The sequence below is a fragment of the Typopeltis vanoorti genome, chromosome 9, assembly GCF_054136105.1.
Source record: "Typopeltis vanoorti isolate ZY-2024b chromosome 9, IOZ_Tvanoo_1.0, whole genome shotgun sequence".
NCBI lineage: Eukaryota > Metazoa > Arthropoda > Arachnida > Uropygi > Thelyphonidae > Typopeltis > Typopeltis vanoorti.
Genome location: NC_143557.1, coordinates 143,402,886 through 143,421,525, shown reverse-complemented (window position 1 = coordinate 143,421,525; position 18,640 = coordinate 143,402,886). Strand labels below are relative to the sequence as shown.

Here is an 18,640-nt window from a genome sequence, read left to right as displayed (position 1 = left end):
TAGTCATATTAAGTTATCAGGAACTAATCTTCAAATTAATATATTAGCAATAACAGAATTTATCCAGTTTTCAAAGATAATACAACATATATCTAGCAGGAATATAGAAGATATAGATTATGTTGTAAAGATTTCACAATAAAGCGTCTAATATAACTGGGAATTATTATCGTACACTGGTGTCCAAAATCTAAGGAAGACTACATGTTTGCATGCATATGAAAAAATGTCTGACTATAGCCAAATGTGGACATAAATTTATTGCCATACTAATAAATGATATCACACAAAAATGTGCTCTAAATTTCGTACAAATTAAATTGCAATACGTTTCTGAGAAAAGTTACAAATTTCCTAAGTACGTAGTTAAGGAATTAATGTACAGTGCCTACAGAAAACTATGCAGAGAGACATTTCAATATGGAATATGTCCAACCCGAAATGCGATGCAGCTCTAAAGACGTTGTACCATTATTAGCACAAGTGATTCAGCAGTTCTTGGGGCAAACTGGCCCACTCATCCTTCAGAGGAAGCATAAGGCCTCGTTTGTCCAGATCCTGGATACAACACTATGTGAGATTCCAAACTCTTTTGCAATTTCAGCAATTCTGTGGCCTTCTTCAAGCTTTCCAATAATTCTTTCCAGCGTGAAATCATCTACAATCTCGATGATGTCTTTGAGACATTACAGGACATTCAAGTTTGCAACTTGATTCTTTCACAAAGACAGCTTCCTTCAAACACGATTCGATTAGCTCAGCCTTTTGTCTTTTCTCCTGTCGAGTGTTACCACGTGACCTCGAGATTCGAAAATTTGAATGTGTATCCACTTTCTACTCGAAATCGTTAGTTATACAAATTGCCAAAAGGTGATTCATCTCAAATTGCAGTTGTAATGTTCAGAAATAGTGTTGCTCCTTAGGTTTTGGAGATGTTAATGTAGGCCGAAAAAGTCAAATACAAAATTAATTGAATAGGTAAAAGCAGAGTAATAGAAGCAAGAAATTTATGCAGTCGTGATGGATGATGTCTTCTTGCATTTCTTATCGAATCAATCACTGTCAGAGAACTCACAACCAATTCTGGCAATCCATTCCACACACTTATTACTATCCACGCAAAAAATCTGGTCCGCACACCCCTAACTAACCACACTCTTACACAACTTCCTGATGACCTCTAGTTCTCTGACTATTTGTCATATATTGAAAAATTTCGCTTGCATTAATTTTATAAAACCGCTTTAATATCCTAAAAGTTTCTATCATGTCCCCCTTTTCTGCTTATCAACTAAACTTTGTAACCCAACCCTTCAACCTATCCTCATAGGGAGAATTCCACACACCTCTGACTATTTTAGTCACTTGTCTCTGAATTTGAATCTTTTCGATCATCTCCTGGTTCCCAAGAAACCCAGATGGTCAAATCTGTGGCAGTAATCAAGTTGTGCCAACCATAGCCTCATAAAGAGGAATAATAACTTCCTTATCTTTACTTGTTAGTGTGTTTTTCGACATCCAAGTAATTCGTTAAGCTATTTTACCAACGTTTGCAATATGCCCTCTGAACTTTAACTCTTTGTCCACCATTATCTCAAGTCCCTGGCGTCATCAATTTGTCGCCCGCATGCAATGTCTATCTAAGTGCCCCTGTAACGATCCGGGCGTGTGTGGTTCTTTTACGATAATAAAAATTTAAATTATTTGAAATTTCTTAAATAAATTTTGACAAAACAGCCACACGTTGGTTCGCTAAATGTAACAAACCAGGCGTGTTGACTAGGCAGGATAATCGTTAAAAACCCGAATATTCAAAAAAATTCTCAAAAGTTAAAGCAAATTCTGATAAAGCCACTTCACTTTAATCGTTGAATATAATGATACAGGGATTATAGCCTTCTCACCGACCCGAATCGCTAACAAAATTAAAATGAATTTTAATTTAAGTTAAAATTTATTTGAACTAAAGTTTAAAATATTCTTGCATTTTACAAGTTACTAAATTCTTAGTAACTTGTAAAAAATTTTTAATAATTTTTATAAGTGGAACTTATAAAAATTATTAAAAATTATTAAAATTTTTTTAATAATTAAAATAATTTTAATAATTATTAAAAATTATTAAAATTATTATTTTATTTTCCTACCTTTTAGGAAAATAAAAGAAACTCAACATAGATGAGAAAATAAGAAAAGAATTCAGAAATAATTAGAACATTTAATATAAGTATTCAAAAAATAACATCCTTACAGAATAACTAAAAATAAATTAAGTTACGTAAATATACTTGAAATTTTTTTAAATTAAAATTTTAGGGTTTTTGATTTCATATTCACAAAATTAGAAATAATGGTCTTAACGTCTAATTCCGCACATATATCATTTTCAATAGCTATTAACGCCAAACTAACAAGCCTTTTTAAGTAGGTTTTAATCAATTGTTCTTAAGTAGGTTTTAATCAATTTCAGCTTGGAAAAGGAACGTTCACCGCTCGCTACACTAACAGGTAAGGTTAATAATATTCTTAAAGCAATTTAAGGGAAAGATAAATTATTGGACACACTAAAATTAAGAATATCGAAGGGGTTTTTGAATATTTAAATTATCCTTCCGAAAAATACCCCGGAAAGCACATAACTCGTCATATAGTTCTATTGCATTTACATCTTTATTGTCGCCGTCCTTCAAGAGAATCTCTAAATCGTCACAATTTTTTCGTAAATCTTCGTTATTAATTTGTAGTAATCTATACAAGAAATTGAAATTATCATAATATGTTTTTAGTTGTTCAAACCGTTCTATTAACGTTGCAACGTCTAGAAGTGTATAAAACGCATTCACTCTAAATTTATTTTCTGGCGATTGTGGCGTTTCGTCATGATGCTCGTAGTCAAATTGTCGGACTTCCGTACCAGTTTCAAATTCTTGTTCTCCGTCCACCTCTTCATTCAGTTCTTTTGCCGTTTTAGAACTTCTTTAAAATTTGTATCTAATCGATACTCTTATAAGAATATTTTTAAGTTTTCGATAGATTCCAAAACAAGTGTAATGTTCATATTTTTGTCTTGAAGCATTTTACTTAAATTTTTACTTGAAGCATTTTATTCACAGCGTTTATTCTGTAAGTAAATCATGCCCAGTTATAAGAGCGCAAATAAATTTGTAGTCCTTTATTTTAGCACATAATGTTTGTGCTTCATGCTGAGTTTCTTTATTAAAATTTTCATTATTTAAAATTTCAAAAAAGTGCATCGTAAATTTCTCCTAACTGATATCGTAGAGGGCGGATTGCATTAATTTTACTTTCCCATCGGGTTTCTGATGGCTGTTTCAATGTTAATTTTTTTACGAACTTTAAAAGGTTGCCCAACGTTTGTAAGAGAATGAAAAGAAATTGTATATTTCTTGAATAATTGCAAAGAAACTAATTGTATCTGCATTCACTTCGGCTGCATCGTTAATGATTAAATTTAGAGTATGAGGAGCACATGGCACGTAAAAAGCTCGAGGATTTTTGTTTAAAAGCAAATTTTGGAGCCCATATATTTTCCCTTTCATATTTGCCCCATTGTGATACCCTTGACCTCGCATGTCTTCAATGGGAATGTTCCATTTTCCAGTTGTTCCATTATTGTTGCACATAAACCACGTCCTGTGGAATCTGATATATCAGGGAAAACCTTTTAGGTTTTCCCTGATCTTGACAATTCCATTGTCATAGGAAACAAAGCGAATAATAATGATAATGGTCATTTGTTCTGTTATACTTACATCAGGTGTGCAGTCTAAAATTATGAAATAATATTTAGATTTTCGAATTGATAATAAAATTGTATCCCTGAGTGCGTTACTCAAAGTTTCCAATATTTCATTTGACTGTCTTTACTCAAATAGTGTACTCTATTGTTTCGTTGTAGGGTCCTTTCAACATGATATTCCATAAAGGAATCAAACTTCGCAAACAGTTCAACTAATTTTAAAAAATTGCCGTTATTCCTTTCATACAATTTATCAGATGATCTGCGAAAAGTTAAATTTTGGCTACCAAGGAATTTTATAATTTCAATCAAGCGTTCTAAAACACTCGTCCAATGTTTCTTTTCCATTGAGTCTGGCAATCACTAGTAGTTTTGTTTTTTAAATTTTTATCAACTTCCTTCCATTTTAAGAAATTTTTCATGTGAGCTAAACTAGTCTCATGTCTATGCAAAGGTGCACTTACATTTCTCCAATCGTTATAACCTTCTACAAGACTACTTGATTCGGTAGGTGCGAAAGGTTTGCAACAAAAGCAAAAAACAGAATTTAAAGTTTCGGAATAAATGAGCCAAGTTCTTGGCACGAGCTCTCCGTTTTTCATTTTTCTATTATAATACGTGTCGCCAAATTTACGACCATATGTATCTCTGGGATATATTATTTTTCTTTTGAACAGGCCCCATTTCAATTTTTCATCAATATTTCATCAAAAACAACTTGTAATTTCAATCAATATTACCCCATTCACCTGGATCTTCTAAATTTACAGAGACTAACAATGTGTTAGTTTCGTGGTCAACTACAACTAAATCTTCTCCTAACTGTTTTTCACTTAAATCATGAGTCTTGTTATCTTGTTCAATAGTTGCAATAGTACTTTCTTGCAAACTGAATGATGTGCACGGTTCTTCAACTCTGATTTCTGATGTATCGAGTTAGTTACAATCAGCATCAGAATATTTTAATATTTTAACAAATTTATTAAGAGCCCCAGTTTGTTTCTTAATATCTGCTTCTTTCGCAGCATAACACTTGCGATTTTGTGTACCGGATAACTTTTTTTTTAATTTTTGATTCCATTTCTATTTTCCACAAGAAATTATTACACAACACGACACAGAGACGAAATAATAGTCGGCACTGCGCTACTATCAGTAGCCTACTGAGATGCGTACCATATGACTGGTTAACTAGCAACAAATGTTTTGTACGAAAATTCGTTTCTGCGCATAAAAACCGTTCACCATTTCCCTTTAGATAGACTGCAGCAGACACAACATTCTGTAGGCAAGCATTTAGCCTGCTATCGATGCAAAATTGTAAACAGCTGGCTGATCAAAGAGGCGGCAATATACATTTTTTTTTTTAATTTTTATTCGGTGTATCCGGCCTTATTTATTTTAATATTGATCATTCTAAGAATTTTTTGTTTTCATGATAAAAATTTTGTTTCTTAAAAATGAACTTATGAACGGGACCTCGGCGGCGGCGCCTCCTTCGTAGCGGCGCCCGCATGCACCGCATGCCCGCTTCCGCTGGCCCTTTTGAACACCTCCTGTTCATGTACCTCAATTTTGAAAAGTGTTTCTGTAACATCAGCAACTGTAAAATCACCTTTGCAAAATTATCACTCAGCAACTCAACTGTTTCTTTTGGCTCGGTCACATTTGTACCTTGAACATTGTTTAAAGTCATTCTACGATTGTCATTTTCCTTCTTACTTCCTACATAACTAAAAAAACTCTTTTGGGTTTACTTTGACCTATTTGGCTAATTCTCTCTCAGTCTGATTTGGCCTTCCGTCACCCTTCTTGTTTTTACATTTCCTGATAAAGGTTCTTCGCGTGACAGTTGGGATTCAAACTCAGATCTTTCCAACCAAAAGACTTCATCCAAACCAAATGGGCTACGGAAGCTCTCTTTTTCTGTTCTTACTGTAATAACATATTTATGTCAAAAAAACAGTTGACATAGCAGTGGGAGACGGTTAATAGAGGCTTCGACATATACGCTAGCCCACTCGCACAAGACAAGTACTGTAGTTTTTCCCTCTGGCAGGTAGACTGCAAAAGAGAATATTTTTATTAATAAAAAAAAACTTTCTAAATAAAATATTTTAATAAAACACAGACGTAGTATCACCAATCACTTCATGGAACTTCCTATTGACTTATTGGAAAAAAAAAAGGGGGGGATGGGGAGAATTTGGCGAATACATTTTTTGAGTGCTAAATAATTGGTCGAACCCTGTATATAAATATATAATCAATCAACACACACACACACACACACGCACACCTACATCATAGGTTACAAACCTATAGCCAATCAGTGCATGTGGGTAAACGGATATACTGTACTGTTCTGCTTAAGTATGCTAATTTCACCGTGCTTTAAATAAGCATTTAGTGACAGTTTCGCATCTGTTGGGCGCCTCCGTAGTGCATTTAGAAGACGTTAGGCGTCCGTCCTTCGGTTGGAAAACACGCAGGTTTGAATCCAAGTTAGGACATAAACAGCCTTTATAAGATTTTTACAACTGAAGATGAGTTCGCAGTCTCTTACAAATCAGATAGTTTTTTCCTTTAAAAAATCAGTGCACCCCGCTTCACAAAACAGACGAACCAATGAGTACACAATGAGAATGCATTTCTCGATCACTTAAATAAAAAGCGATAGATCTTGATGCGGCCAGAATCCCCTGAGACGAGAGCATACATATCTGAAGAGCATAGCGAACGAATTTTATTGCGCACAAAAGAGTAATATTTTCTTAATATTATCGGCGTTTTGGTATTTTTTTTAAGGACTTGACATAACTGCAGGTTGGTATGGAATTCCACGCATACTATGCCGCACCATTAATCATGGTGAATAGTACAAAGAGAAAGGCGTAGTTCAAAGCCACTTAAGTATACTGTTAGTGTTTTGAACGTGCTGCTTATCACGTGCGAATGAACAACTTGTGTATATTGCAGCGGTTAGGTACTATGTTCTCCCCTAGTTCTCAATATCGCAAAAATGTGAGAGGGGGGGGGGATTCATACCGGGGAAACTCGTTAAGAGGCATCACTTCCTGTCATATTTGTTACGGTTGCAGTACGAGGAAAAGGGCTTTGCAGTGATTACGTTTTACCCAACACGTGTTTTGTCTGTTTTCTGCTCTCATCGTTTAGTGACGCAACAGTCTCCTTATCTTGGCCTGCCTTCCCAATTACTGCAGTCATCGCCAAGTTCAACGTTTTTTTACAGTCGTGTGACTTGTTTCGATTTGGCATTTGTTCGGCGAGCCGTGCACGAGACGCCGGTTACGGTAAGCACATCGTTTGTGCTTACCACGAAAGGACAGTCCTTCTGAAATACCGCATGGCAAGACTGGTCTACATTCAATACTGTCTGCTCCCGAACGAACTTTGATTTGTTAAACAAACAGAACGCCACAATAAAGGTTGCTCCAAACGTATTCGACCCATTTCGGTAACCCGATACTCCGTCCGCCTAAAAACAACTAACTCCACGATTGTCCCAAAGAAATTTATGTTATTCTTTTCTGTGCCGGAAATGTTTGTGCTGGCAACGTGTCTGAAACATGCGAATAAATAGCAGGAAATATTTGTCAAATGGAGGATAGCAGCTCCTAGATCTCCGCAGTTGAGAGGCTTCGTTCATTGAAGAAAACATTTGCCCATTTTAAGTGATGTAATAAAGCGGGAACATACTCGTAACAAAGATTCGTTGAATCTTGCGTTTGTCAGTGCAGATTAGGCGTAAAACGAATCACTGACATAACTGTTATCCAATATCAAAGATACACAGAAATGCACACTGTTCCTACTTTAACTTTAAAAAGCAGGATTAAACGAAGAACAACTGAAATATCGTCACAAACTTATAATTATCTAAGTGAAAAATATTTCATATTCTTATCAACGTTTCTAAAAAAAATGTAAACTAATTACTTAAATTTGAGATAAATTTATAGCATCTCCTAGGTAGTATGCGGAAAAAAGGAAATAGTTATTTATCGATGAGAACTAAGAAATAACTGTAAAATGAAGAAAGAATCGGTTAAAATTTCCAAAGAAGAATTCATTTAAAAATTTTATTTCTTATCTGGATTTCGAATTTTCTTTCTCTCCCTTCTTTACTTGAGCAAGTCGTTATTTATTTAAAGCCGCTGTGGTTTCTTTAATTTATTCGAAAATTAATCTTGTTACAGTAAGAAAACTGTGCAATAAATGGTAAAGAAAAATGCTAAGAAAAATGTGCTGTTTTAAAAACACTCGAAAACTTCGAATTCTCAGTAATTCGCTTTTGGACTGAAACGATGAGTCCAGTCATCTGGAATATATAAAAATATATAAAAGTTGGCCAGCCATCTGGCATATATACAGTACTATATAAGTTGGCCATTGCTGTTTTACTCTGAGCCTTCTTTTATGCTGCCCACGATTTTATCACCGTTTTTACTTAAGAATTATACTACATAAAATATTAGGTAAATGTGATGTCCAATGTTCATATATTTTAAGAAACTGAGTAGCCTGGAAATGGTTTGTGTTAGTGTGCAATTACTCCGTGCTCTGTGGAATTTTTTTTTATCATTTTAGGTGACAAACGAATTTCTTTACCCAGGGTGAGATCACTACCCTACTTATTAGAGGTCTGCAATGGCTTGAAAGATTTTCAGGTTGTCTTTAGATCAGATTGCTGCATTAAGTAATCCACTAATAATTTTAATGAACTTTAAGTTTACACTCTTTCGGAAGTGGTATTCGCATAAAAAGAAATTAGTGCTCCAGGCAACGCCATCATAACAAGATGGGAAGTATATTTTATTTAACAAAATTAATATTTAAACGGTTCGTTATTGAAAATATAGCCAACGTTAACAGACCAAAGCCGCTAATTTATGGTCCTAATCCTTACTAATATTTATTTTATGTAGTATCGTGTGTTCTTTGGTTAATTTTACTGAACTGCAGGTATAAAAATCCGACTTTCTTCTCGATGAAAAAATAAATAAATAAACGACTTACTCAGAAAAAATCGACTAACTCAACAACTGGCTGAAGCAATGTCTAGAAAAAAGTTGGTGACTAGAATGAAACCTATAAGGTCTTCGAACCTGTACGGAACTACGAAGATACTCAATCATCTTTAAAAAAAAAAAAAAGTGCAACCTTTCTAAATTTCAGTTACTGACTAGAATGGAACGTATAAGGTCTTCTGCAGATTCTAGCGAAGAGATAGTACCGCGAAGATACACAATCATCTTTTAAAAAATGTAAACCTTTCTAAATTTCATTTTGTTATGAAAATTATTTTAAATAATAACCTACCTTTATCATTCTTACGCGTATACACTCGTGAGCCAAAACATAATGACCACCAAGTCTGTTTTCTGCCAACAGGTTAGCCAGAAAAAGGCCAGCGGTGGGATACATATCATGATATGGAGATTGTTCTCATGGACCTCACTGGATCTTCTCATCCCCACTAATACACCCCGACCGCTAATTTTCACTTAGGGATTGTAATGATAAATTGTAAATTATTGAAATGATAAAATGCATATTTGCTGAACAGTAAGCTTTACGAGCTTAAGCTCGTACATTAGATCTGAGCCTCCTTGATCTGTTGAAAGAAATAAAGGTTATACGCCACAGTTGTCTCCCTAGTTGTCCAGGTTGGTTAGCGCATCCACTCACCAACCAACAAGGTGAGTTCGAATCCCACTGTGAGATGAGTGATTGTTTTAGGTGGGAGATAAATTTCTTCCCTTGGTGTGAGACCACCGCCCACTTATTGGAATCCTGAAATGGCTTGAAAAGTCCGCGTTTATTCTGTAGAGCAGGGTTTCCGGATTAGGTAAGAATAAATACAAAAAAAAAATGAATAAAAATGGAAAAAATCCTTAACCTACCCACCAACAGCCTTTTTTTTTTGTTGCTGTTGTTTTTGTCGGTTAGTATTTCGAAATTTATGCAAATTTATTCAGACTGAACTTCAAAGTAGTAGAAATGATAATATAAATATAATACAGTGGTGACTTGTGTTGTATAAATATTGCAACACAAAGATAGTACATATAATACTAGAAATATAGCACAAGTATTGTACAAGTGGTAATATAAAGACTAATATAAATGTTAAAGAAAAAAATGAAGGACTGCACAATGTAACAACAGCCATGGTTGTGGTAATAAATAAAAGTTATTCACAATGCAGAAAATAAATAACTAAAAAATAGATAGTTTTATTCTTATATTTCACCTAATGTCATCTTTTTCAAGAACGAATAACGGAAGCTAATTCTAATGTTGGTTTATAAGTTTGTGAGAAGCATTTATTGAGTGCTTCTTAAATGTTTTCAGATACTTCTTTAATATAAAGAACTGCTACAATTTTGGAGTGATCTAAAGGCTCTTTATTAGTTTGTCTCATATTAACTGTAGGGTATAACCAATTTATTTTTTATTTTTATGATTGTAACCATTATTGAAATTACCGAAAATGTATTCTAATTCCTTTTTGGAGTAAAATGTCACTTGAAGAAATAACCAGTTTTAATTCGAATGTTTTTATTATGCCATAAAATATTTACGCAGGATGGTGGTGTGAATTAATGTTCAGATATCGGTTAGTAGGTGTGAGTTTTCTGTGGATGGTATAAGAGAGAGTATCATCTGGGAATATGGCAACTAAACTGTCTAAAACGGTAAACAACAGTTGTTTCCAATCGCCAAAGTAACTTTTATTTTAAATTCTTTAAGTGAGCTAAAATGTATCTAAAGAGTCGTGGCCGTACGGACAGATAGCAAATACGTAGCGAAGTATCGCAGACAGAGGGAAAGTTTTTAGCGGGGAAGATGGTTAGCTTTTTTTTCTTCAAACGTTTCCATGAAAAAATTTGCAAGTGACTGCGAAAGAACAGAATCCATTGCATTCCTCGATTTGGAGGTAAAATTTAATATAAAATATGAAACACCCGATTGCATCACAAAACGAAATTGTGCATAACACGTCCAGAAAGGAATGCATTTTTTTTAAACAAAATTCTTTTAAGCGTGTATCCGTAAATGGAGAAGTGAAATCGAAATAACGAAGCGATCGATTTTTTAAGTTTCAATTTTCCGGTTAAACTTGAAAAATAAATAGAATTTTTAACACATCGGACATTTTTTATCATTAAAAAAGAGGGGTCTTTTTTAAGTTCTGGAAAACTATAAATACGAGAAGCACGTGAACACAAGTTTTTGATTAGGTCAGGAGGCCATGTATTTATTAACTGAGGAGCTCTCTTCTTTTGGTAGTTCGTGTAGGATTTCTGTCACTAGAATTTCACCGCCCGGTGTTGAAAAAGTTCCATGTTTGGTCTTTAGAGCAGGGTTTTCAGATTATGTAAGAATAATATAGTAAATTTATTATTAAAGGTAATTTATTTTTTTTTTTATTATTAATAAATTAAAAATACAAAAAATATTTGTAATTAATAAAAAATATTTAAAAAATCTTTAACCCGCTCACGGTACAAAACGTAATATAGGTTTGCAAATAGCCTTTCGTTGACGGGAGCAACATTGAAAAAAAAAAAAACTGATATGTAGTATGCTCTTTTAAAAGAATTAACATCTTTCTATTGTATTCGGAGGAATTCATTATCACATTAGAATTTCACTTATCCACTATGGTAATGATTATTTTCTTATTTTTCCGAAGAATTTGAATACACTTTCATCAATATTGAAAAAAAAATAAACAGGTTTTTATACCTACACCTAATATGAGACAAACTAATACAGCGATCATTTCAAAACTGTAGTAGATCCTTATATTAAAGGAGTATTTGTAACATATTAGAAAAGCACTCAGTAGAAACCAATTACAAACTTCCTTTAAATCAATATCAAAACTAGCTTCCCTAATTCGTTCTTCAGATAATAAAAGTTCATCCCATTATCACTACCTGGAGTGTATACTCCAGGTAGTGATACTGGGATGAACTTTTATTATTTGAATACTGGGATGGAGTGTATACTCCAGGTAGTGATACGTTGTTTACACTGCGAGTGCAAACTCCCATATTGTGAATAGTCTAGAACAGGCGTTCCCAACACCATGCCCGCGGGCACCATGGCGCCCGTCGACCAATTTGTGTGTGTGCCTGCTGCTGTTCAACCGTGTGCCGTATAGTTTGAAATAATCACCCAATAATTCATGCAGCTATTTTCATTATATTTAATAGAAATAGCTGCATGCATTGCAAAGCTTGTTCAAGTAAATGCTGAAGAACTGGAGCTAGAAATTTTGGATCTTCAAAATGGCATTACGCGAAAATCCCATATAACAGATGAAAACTTCTGGAATCTAGTGGATAGAAAGAAGTTTCTATTCTTAAAAAGAGCAGCGTACAAGATAAAATCGTTTTTCGGTTCCACATACCTTTGCGAATCATCGTTTTCAACCATGAATATCATAAAATCAAACTATAGATCACGACTCACTGATGAGCATCTTGATGATTAGTTAAGAACCGGAATATCATCATATTCTCCTAATTATGAAGCACTGGCCAATGAAATGCAATGCCAAAAGATCACACTAACTTACATACATATATTTAAATTTTTATATAACGTAAACTTTTAAGTAATAAAACATTTGATTATAATGTAAACTTTATATGTATTCATTTAACCAAAAAATTCAAAAAATTTGCTTGAAAAAATAGATGGTGCCCGTCGCCCTATCGGTATTTTAGAATGTGCTCTAGGAAACAAACAGGTTGGAAACCCCTGGTCTAGAAGATCTGCAGCAAAAAAAGGAAAGAACACTAGAATTATATAGTTATGAATCAATATGAACAAAAACGGATTAGCAGATATGTGATCGATACCCTGCATGCAGTGAGATGGAGGATTATTACTTTAAAAAAACAAGACTACGATTCAGAAGCAACAGATTATTCTGGGAATCTGCTTAAGATTTGCAACTTAAACAGAAAAAATTTCACAACCATACTTGTTTAGGTCACTACTGACCTAAAGAAGTATGGTTGTAAAATAAATCTCTAAACATAATTCTACATATAAATCAACAAAATCCGCCCAACTCTGATTGTACTCAGAAGGCGTAATCAAAGTAATTGAATACCTGACTCATGTTATATGTTCTTATTCAAATTACTTTGTTTACCATGTTATTCTCAACAGTGCCTCAGTTATGTGAGGCGAAATACTGGAATAAAGTTTTTTTTTATTTCTGTATTGTGAATAACCATTAAATTTCTTTATTACCGTGTTCAACCAATACTTACTTAATCCTCCATCTTCTATCTTTACGGTGTCGAAGTTTTATTCCAAATAACCGCGACCGTAACTCGAGGATAAGGTGGTTAGCCCAATGCCTCCCGGTGTGTCCTATGTTTGTAGATGGTGTGTGTGTTCACGGGTCTGGTTTGCCTATTCTGGGGGACGAAAAACCTGAGTTTCCGAGTGAAAAAACCCCCTACCCCCGTATGAGACCGGCTAATTCCCCTTTCGTCGAAAGAGACAAGATAAAGGTTCCTCATGCCACTGACGGTCTAGCTTCGTCTATACTGACTGAGCTACGGAGGCGCTCAACCAATACCTATGCCTATAAATAAACCATAGCCATTTTTAATTTACCAGAAGAAAAAAAAAAAGTATAAATATAGGCAATGAAGTTACTACAAAATCAAATGACTGCATCTCGGATTATTTTGCATGAGAGCACGTGTAATAGAGAGCATATGCTGTGCGACATTAACAAATAATTTTAGTAATCTCTCATAATATAGGTTTAAAATAAAAAGTTAGCATTATATACTAACATAAGGTGGTCGCTCCGCTTTTTTCTAAATGCATATTCTTAGGTAGCAGACTTTATTTCATTACGCAGTTTATTGTAGCTACTTTTGTTTCTAAGTATTTAAAAGATTTATGCAAGTTTTCTTTGTTTGCCTTAGAAACTAAATCAAGTTCCGGCCACAGCAGAAACCACCTAATCTACATCATACAGAGAAAATTTTACAGTGTTATTTCTTACAAATAGCGTAAAACTATAATAATGGAGTTTCTGCATTGTGAAAATATTAAGAATGGTAAACGGGTCAGTGGAAGCGAATAAATCAGTAATGGATATTAGTTCTAATTCTAACTATGATGCTTGGAATTTTTATCCAATGCAGTAGAAGTAATCTTCACCCTAAACAGGTGATACCATGTTTGCAGTGAAGAATATATCCATGGACAGGATAAACATCTTAACAATGCTGCATTTACAAATTTTTAATCAGAATATATTCTCTTATTCTGTTTATTCAATTTCAGGTTACTTTCTATGCGGAAGTCGAAACTCTTGATTGCTTTTATTTATTTATTATTATTATCATCATTTTTATTAATCCCCAGCTACAGTTTTGGATATCACTGCAATTCGTTCCATGCCATTTTACAGTTAGACCGATCTTATCTATCTTGAATATAGATTTTATATATATGCTGATTAGTATAAAGTAAAACGATTTGGAATTTTGGCAGATATTTAATCGATTTTTATAAGATTAAAAATCGATTTTAATTTAAGACTGTCGATAATATTGATATTGGTCTGTGAGTTCTGATTTCATTTCTGTTATAAAATAATGTAATTTTGAAATAATGGAAGAACTGAACCAACCTTTAAGTGTTCTATAAATTTCCTAAATTCAAAGGATTTATTCTTTAATTTATATTTAATTATAATTTATAGTTTTATGATATTTATGTTATCATATCCCATTTCCTCCCCTCCCTTAAAAAAAAAAAAATTCGATTACTACATTCTTTACCTCATCCTCATTTACTGTATACAGAAACAATAAATTATTTGTCCACCTGAGGTGACGCACGTACTTTATCCTACCTGTTGGATCAGAATCGTAACCACTATATTTAATAAAGTGATTATCATTATCGTTAAGTACAGCGGAGACATAATTGTCCTCCCGGAATTCACAGCTGCGCTGTTTTTTATATCCAATTATTGTTTACTAACCTCATTGTTTACTTTTATCGTTCATACAAGATCCTGTAAGAATTCCGTTCCTATAAGAATTTTTCATACAAGAAAAATTCTTACAGGACGCGTTTTTCTTTTTGAGTACTTTATTTTTTTTTTCTTTTAAGCATTTAGCAAAAATAACCAAAATAAGCCTTCCTTAACACCTCATCATCAATGCTCTAAAAATATTACTTGTAGATCTTCATTGTCAACAGGAATTTAACCATTACAAACAAAAACAAAAACAAAAACGTGCTAAATGAAACAATCAGTGAGAGCACAGGGGTAAAAAAACACTGACCAGGCATGCAATCAGGAATACATATCCATACTAGAAATAGCCATCAAAAGCCTGAAATGTGGAAAGGCAGCGGGAGTAGATGATATTCGACAAGAAATGCTCAAGTATGGAGGTATGAAAGTCTTACAGTGGCTGCACTGCATAGTTCAGAAGGCCTGGACAGAGAGACTACTTCCCGATGATTGCAGCAGAGCTCTCATAGTACCCATATAGAAAAAGGGAATAAAACTGAATGTGAGAATTACAGAGGTATTTCCCTACTGAGTGTTCCTGGTAAGATTTATGCAAATATACTTGAGAAACGTTTGATAACGATTGTGAAAAAGAAACTTGGTGAAAAACAAGCTGGATTCAGGCCAAATAGAGGCTGTCAGGATCAGATTTTCACTTTACGACAAATTATTGAGAAATCATGGGAATATAACAAGGATGTGTATTTAAGTTTTGTAGATCTGGAAAAGTCATATGGCAAAGTGCCAAGAGAGAGAAGCTACTCAAAATAATACAGTTATATGGTGTGAATGGGGCATTATATCAAGCAATACTTAGTCTTTATTTGAGTTGTAAGTCAGCAGTTAGAATTGAAGGAAGTACAGGAAGATGGTTTAATGTTAAATGTGGTGTGAGGCAAGGATGTACATTATTCCCTCTGTTATTCATTATCTATATGGATCACATTATGAAGGAAAGTGGTATTAAACCTAATATCAAAATTGGAGATGTTAATGTCAGCTCTTTGCTTTATGCGGACGATGTTATACTTCAAAATAAATCCGCTACAAGTCTGCAATATTCCCTGACTAAATTGAATAACTGTTGTAATAGATATGGTATGAGGGTAAGCAATAATAAGACAAAGACAATGAAAATAGGCAGAAGCGTTGAAAATATCAAGTGCATTGTGAATGGAGAACCTGTGGAACAAGTAAAACATTTCAGCTACTTAGGAACGATTTTTAGCGAAGATGGTAAATTAAATATGGAAATAGAAGACAGAATCAACAAAGCTGGTATGGTAGGAAGTCAACTGAATAAATTTATATGGAATAAGAGAGAAATTAGTGAAAACATTAAATTGGCTGTATACAAGACAGTGTTCAAACCAATTTTAACTTATGAATCTGAGAGCTAGGTTAGAAGTAAACACTTGACCAAAGACTAGAGACCGCAGATATGATAGTTCCGAGAAAGATTAGGAGCATGAGAAGATGGCATCAATAGCATAATCATATTAAAAACGAGGATATTAGGAAATAACTTGCCATTATGAGCATCCACGAATGTGTTAGTAGAGCTAATCAGGTGGTATGGTCACTTAAACAGAATGGGCGAGGAAAGATTAGCAAAACAAATGTTCTCTGCTAGGTTGGCAGGAAAACGACCCAGAGGAAGACCAAGATATAGGTGGATTGGTACTGTACAAAGTGCCTTAGACGATAGAAATATAAGATCTGATAATGTTGGAGTCTTGACAAGTAACAGACTAATTTGAAGGAAAATTGTAGATAGGAAGTTGATGTAATTTTTATGTGTAGTACTATCATATCCTGTACACCCCCTTGAGGGTACATATCAGGAATTTGATGATTATGATGATGAAAAATGAAAAACAGAAACTCTCAAAACAATTTTTGAGTCCTCTCTCTCTCTCTCTCTCTCACACACACACACACACACACACACACACACACACACACACACACACACACACACACACACACACACACACATAGCATCCATGAGGAGGATGTGTTTCACGAGAATGCACCTTAGTAGTGTTATCAGAAGTACAGAACGACATTCTCTTGCACTGGGTAATCCTGAGTTTGAATTCCAACTGAAAATGGATTGCCAAAGGACAATATTGGAGATTAAATAATAACAGACAAATGTGCTTGTCTCATGGCCTTACTTGCAGATTCAACCCAAAACTCTTCCTCTGATGATAATAATAAAAAATTGCCATTTTAGTTAGTGCGAAGGGTGTCGTAAATGTGTAATCATATTTGGTCAGGTATCATTATGGAAGGAATGACACCTGGCCAAACAAGGAATGGTTTTGGTAGGAAACTTGCGCACATGAAACGCATACAGCTAAATCGTCGGTGAACAGTGAGTTTTTTACGAAACGTGATAGTAATGACTGTTCACGAAAGCTCGTTGTTCTATCAACACCCACCTTTTGCATGTCTATGAATGTTTCACGTGAAGAACAGGTGTATTTCATGTTCTTTTTATCATTTCTACTTCCCACTGGTGATTTTACAAGTTTTTAAAACTAAAATTTTAATTCGCATGCAATTCGGTTCTACTACAGAATTACATTCAGTGTCGCTACAAAATAATAAAGGGGTATTATAAACAGAAAATCGTGTTTTGTGTTGGGTGATTGTATGTTGCTCTTCATATGTGTTGTTTACTGGGGGGAAAATTAAGTGAAAATCCTTTGACAAAACCTCATAGAACAAGATCTATGCACTGATATGTAAACATAATTTCATAAAATAGGATTCTAATTTCAGGTATGACGCATTTTCTGATATAAATCAGAATAAAATGGGAGCCGTCAGATACTTCCTCGCATTTAGCAGTTATTCAAGCAAGAAGGGCACGTGCTTTTAGATTTGTGGCCTGTTTACTTGTTTCGCCGCTTGGAGAAACAAACACAAATGTACACGATAACCTTCTATCCTTAGGCAAGTCACCTGAACAGCGGCTCCCTTTAATAAGAGTAAAACTGCCGACTCTCACCTCTTGAGAGGAAGTTGTAATTGCAAATTACAGTCTTTCGCACTTCGGTGGTGATCACACACGTATTCGCCGAGGGAACAACGGAGGGCATTCAGAAGAGAAAATAAGGTAGCAAACCAACAGGTGTTTAGTCATCTGACCTTACGGAGAGTGAAGGAAAGAGAAAACACCGTTATTATATAACAATTAACGATGTCGAGAAGGATGGGAAAGAGAAATGGCTGAACAATTTTTCATCTTGCAAGAAGCCCCCCCCCCCCTCCAGTAGCTCTTTCTTGCGTGATTTCATCAATCAACAGCCGCTTGAATCAATTGTAGTTGTGTGTATAAAAATAGCGTTAGAGGGCACTTTTGCTGCAAAAAACATTGGTCACCCTGAGTGTATGTGTGGGGTTGGCGGTATTTCTGGTTGGAAACACACACACACACACACACACCCAGGTGATGGAGTCCACCAATTACTGCCAATGTTTGCTAGCAGGATGTGCGATAATCGATTATGGAAACATCTGTGCAAGTTCGATGACCTGCCTCAAGGATGAGAAGGAGACTACTTCTCTCACCTGCCTCTTGATGCGCCTTTCGGCTTAGTAATAAAGTAATCGTGGACAATTACCTTTAAGCATGTGGAAAGAACCACTGCATTTAACGATGCATTCAGTTCTTTGTGGGATCATTAAGGACGAGGGAAGAAGTGACCTACGAAGGTAACACTTAAGATGATAACTGTCGCGTATACAAAAAGAGAACAACTGGTCTC

At 34.6% G+C, this 18,640-nt stretch overlaps 1 protein-coding gene across 4 annotated transcripts in view; it reads left to right on the top strand.

Moving 5' to 3' along the window:
• sbm (L-type amino acid transporter sobremesa) overlaps positions 1–18,640 on the top strand; it is a 196,265-nt gene that overhangs the window by 62,838 nt on the left and 114,787 nt on the right. The gene's annotated exons all lie outside the window — the stretch shown is intronic.